The sequence below is a fragment of the Schistocerca cancellata genome, chromosome 7, assembly GCF_023864275.1.
Source record: "Schistocerca cancellata isolate TAMUIC-IGC-003103 chromosome 7, iqSchCanc2.1, whole genome shotgun sequence".
In the NCBI taxonomy this organism is placed as follows: Eukaryota; Metazoa; Arthropoda; class Insecta; order Orthoptera; family Acrididae; genus Schistocerca; species Schistocerca cancellata.
Window position 1 is genome coordinate 298,447,938 of NC_064632.1, and position 5,000 is coordinate 298,452,937.

Here is a 5,000-nt window from a genome sequence, read left to right on the forward strand (position 1 = left end):
GAGAACCGCTGGGGCGACCGAGCAGCAGACGGCGTCGCGGCGCCGAGTGCCGGGCGGCGGCGCATCCTCAACGCACACAGTCCTCAATCGGACCAGCACACTGCAGATGTCCACCGCGCTTCGCACCGGGCCGGCGAGGACCCACTTTGGCTGCACGGCGCCGCGCGCAGGGTGCCCCGGCGCGCAGCTGCGCCGCCTGCCGCGTCCGTCGGCCGGCGCGCCTGCCACTGGGCGCCCCCACCAGCCGGCTGTAGCGCGTGCGCCCACGCACCGCGCGGCCAGCACGCCGGGCGGCCCCCCCTCACCGGCCGGGGACAGTCCCACCCACCCACAGCCGCGTATCGCTTCACACCCAGATTCACATTCACGTTCGTTGGTATGGTGGGGACCGCTTCGTAGCTGTACCGATCGTTGCCCTCACAGATGTACCTCCAGCAAGGACAACCGCACCACAACGGGTTACCAGTTGTTCATTTGCGTAACGTCACCAGTAAACGTACACGTCCATCCCCGTTTGCAAAGTCAACTATTATTGCATGCCTGCCTGTCAGGTGTCAAGACACACTACATCCGCTCACATCCACGCAACAAAATGTGCCCGACTAGAGGGCACGTGGAAGGTGCCCCCATACGTATGCGATGTCCATTGCGCGACCAACTGTCAACCGGCCTCTGTAGCATGTCGCAGATGTGGAACGCGGGGCACCGTGCTATCACATTGTGTGAGAAGAGACTACTACGTCTGCATACACGCGCCACTACATGAACAGACGGCTCATGCTGATCGCCATCCACTGCGTCCATTACTCCCACACGTCTCTATGGCGTACCACACTGCAATGCAGCTGTTATGGGGAGATGACACGTAGCTGTGTACACAACATTCTGAGCGGGGTGCGGTTGGACAACAATACATTAATGTAACGTGTCATATGCCAATTACAGAGCAGGGTAAGGCACAACTTGGGTTAGGTTAAGGCACAACTTGGGTTAGGTTAAGGCACAACTTGGGTTAGGTTAAGGCACAACTTGGGTTAGGTTAAGGCACAACTTGGGTTAGGTTAAGGCACAACTTGGGTTAGGTTAAGGCACAACTTGGGTTAGGTTAAGGCACAACTTGGGTTAGGTTAAGGCACAACTTGGGTTAGGTTAAGGCACAACTTGGGTTAGGTTAAGGCACAACTTGGGTTAGGTTAAGGCACAACGTGGGTTAGGTTAAGGCACAACGTGGGTTAGGTTAAGGCACAACGTGGGTTAGGTTAAGGCACAACGTGGGTTAGGTTAAGGCACAACGTGGGTTAGGTTAAGGCACAACGTGGGTTAGGTTAAGGCACAACGTGGGTTAGGTTAAGGCACAACGTGGGTTAGGTTAAGGCACAACGTGGGTTAGGTTAAGGCACAACGTGGGTTACATTGCGGTGCAAATTGCGTTACATTGCGGTGCAAATTGCGTTACATTGCGGTGCAAATTGCGTTACATTGCGGTGCAAATTGCGTTACATTGCGGTGCAAATTGCGTTACATTGCGGTGCAAATTGCGTTACATTGCGGTGCAAATTGCGTTACATTGCGGTGCAAATTGCGTTACATTGCGGTGCAAATTGCGTTACATTGCGGTGCAAATTGAGTTACATTGCGGTGCAAATTGAGTTACATTGCGGTGCAAATTGAGGTAGGTTAAGGTGCAACACAGGTTAGGTTAAGGTGCAACATAGGTTAGGTTAAGGTGCAACATAGGTTAGGTTAAGGTGCAACATAGGTTAAGGTGCAAGATGGGTTAGGTTAAGGTGACATAGGTTAGGTTAAGGTGACATAGGTTAGGTTAAGGTGACATAGGTTAGGTTAAGGTGACATAGGTTAGGTTAAGGTGACATAGGTTAGGTTAAGGTGACATAGGTTAGGGTAAGGTGACATAGGTTAGGGTAAGGTGACATAGGTTAGGTTAAGGTGACATAGGTTAGGTTAAGGTGACATAGGTTAGGTTAAGGTGACATAGGTTAGGTTAAGGTGACATAGGTTAGGTTAAGGTGACATAGGTTAGGTTAAGGTGACATAGGTTAGGTTAAGGTGACATAGGTTAGGGTAAGGTGACATAGGTTAGGTTAAGGTGACATAGGTTAGGTTAAGGTGACATAGGTTAGGTTAAGGTGACATAGGTTAGGTTAAGGTACAAACTGGGTTGTGTTATGGTACACATTGCGTTGTAGTACAGTACACGTTAGGTTTGGGTACGGTACACAATGTGGTATGGGATGGCGTGTTGTGGGGGGGGGGGGTGAGGTTCGTTGATATCGACCGTAGGACGTGGATGCCCGAGGCAGCGTCAGTGTGTCAAAGGAGTTATGTCACGTCGGGATGCGCTTTTCGCTAGTGAGAGGGGGCGAGCCGTGTCTGTGGTTGCGGCAGACCTGTGTGTTTCATTCCTGCCAGTGTGTTTGTGCTGTAAGACGAGGCAGTGTGGTGATGTTGGGTGCACCCCTGTGTAGGACATGTGTGGGTGTTGGCGGCTTCTCTGAGCAATTGTGGTTGTCGGACGAGTGGGGTATTCTGTTTTATGATTGGACCTCCCGGTCTGGTTATCATAGCGTAGCTGGTGTACTGTGGCGGATAGGATGCACCGGACGTTGGTCCATGCTGGTGCTTAGTTGTTGTATCTGTGTCTGTTACAGGCAGAGAGTAGTGTGTGATAGAGTGTGTGGCTGATGTGTGGTTCATTTTGTGTGTACGGACGTTCAGCATGTATAGGGGCATTTGCGTATATAATCTATCTATGTGGGCCTGCATAGTTTACTGAGCAGTGCTGTGAGGTGACTGAACTACGAGTGACGTACTGATTTACAGCGGAATGGTTGCCTTGTACCAAATATGGAGTATCGGCTCTACGACAGCGTTGGCACCGGAGGAAATGGTCTCGTAAAACGGCCCTCCCACCGTCATCGTTGTGAGGGGTAGGGACCGTCTATATTCTGAGAGGAGCCCTGTTTGCCACTGGGCGTGGGGTCTCGCGTCCTGCGGTTCAGTGCCCCCAGGGAAGCGCGCGGAGGTGGTGCTGCTGCTGCTGTAGCAAGCGAGCTACTTACAGCATGTATAGGGACAGCGGGAATATGGCATATTCGATATAACTCTTTTTTTTTTTTTTTTTTTTTTTCCTTTATTGTAATTTAAACACCTATACAGGTGGGCTGGCAGCAGCATAGTTCGCTGCTCTTCAGCCTTTAGTTGAACAATAAACATGATAGAGATGTGATATACAAAAAAAGACGGCGGGCAAAAAACATGGAGATACAAAAAAAAAAACAAGAGACAAGAAGCCGTTCACGTTGGACGAAAAAAACACTAACACTGGGAAACACGGCGCACAAAACACGGAGAACGGCGACGCCACACGTGAACAGTTGAGTCGGGACTGCAAGAAACACAAAACGATGCACACACACTAACACTGGTGGCGATGGTCTCCGGCGCGCGAATGTTCACTGAGCGTGTACGAGTCCGGGGACCTGCCAAGAGGGGGATGGAGGAGGAGGAAGGGGAGATGGGAGAGGGGAGAGCAGAGATGCCATGGGCAAAGGAGAGAGGGGGAGGGAGGAAAGGGGGAGGGGAAGCCCGGAGGAGAGGGTAGGAGGGAGGGGGAAAGGAAAGAGAAGGGAAGGGAAAGGGGGGGAGGGAGGGTGCCGAAAGGAAAGGACACAGGAGGGGGGGGGAAGGATCAAAGTTGATAGGAGGGGTAGATGCAGGGGAGGAGGACATCATCAGGGAGGGGGAGCTGGCGGAAGCCACCTTGGGAGAGGGTATGGAGGGTGGAGAGATGGAGACCAGGTGGGACATGGGAGTACAGGCGCGGCAGCGGGCGGGGGTGGGAGAGGATCGGGGAGACGAGCGGGTGTGGAGGATCGAGTTTACGGGAGGTGTATAGGATTCGTATCCTTTCGAGGAAGAGGAGGAGGTGGGGGAAGGGGATAAGGTCATACAGGATCCGCGTGGGGGAAGGGAGACGGATGCGATAGGCAAGGCGGAGAGCATGGCGTTCAAGGATTTGGAGGGATTTATAAAAGGAAGGGGGGGCGGAGATCCAGGCGGGATGGGCGTAACAGAGGATAGGGCGGATGAGGGACTTATAGGTGTGGAGGATGGTGGAGGGGTCCAGACCCCACGTTCGGCCGGAAAGGAGCTTGAGGAGACGGAGTCGGGAACGTGCCTTGACTTGGATTGTCTGGAGATGGGGAGTCCAGGAGAGGCGACGGTCGAGGGTGACGCCAAGGTACTTAAGGGTGGGGGTGAGAGCGATGGGACGGCCATAAACGGTGAGATAGAAATCAAGGAGGCGGAAGGAGGGAGTGGTTTTGCCTACAATGATCGCCTGGGTTTTGGAAGGATTGACCTTGAGCAACCACTGGTTGCACCAAGCGGTAAACCGGTCAAGATGGGATTGGAGAAGGTGTTGGGAGCGTCGCAGGGTGGGGGCAAGGGCAAGGAAGGCGGTGTCATCGGCAAACTGGAGAAGGTGGACGGGGGGTGACGGCGGCGGCATGTCCGCCGTGTACAACAAGTACAGAAGGGGGGAGAGGACGGAGCCTTGGGGCACACCGGCGGAGGGGAAAAAGGTGTAGGAATCAGTGTTATGGATGGTCGATATAACTCTTCATGAAACGCAAGATATAGGGGCGGATTGCACGTTACGAGTGCGGGAAGAGTCCGCCGTTCATCCGCTGGAGTTGCGATTTGGGCGGTTGGGGTGGGGCACGTGCGGGTGCGGGTGGAGCGATTGTCGGTCGACGACTTCGTGCGACGCAGGCACAGGCGTTGGGGCTCCTGTGGTGGGCAGATGATGCAGGCTTTGTGGGTGGCGTCGGAAAATGGGCACTGTGGGACCTAGCGATGTCGTAGTCGGCGTGGCGTCTCATAGATGGCGGTATCATCGGTGCAGCAGGTCATGTTGCGGGGGACCTGCAGGTGGCGGTATTTTTGTTTGTGGTGCGCTCGACATGGTGGACGTAGTG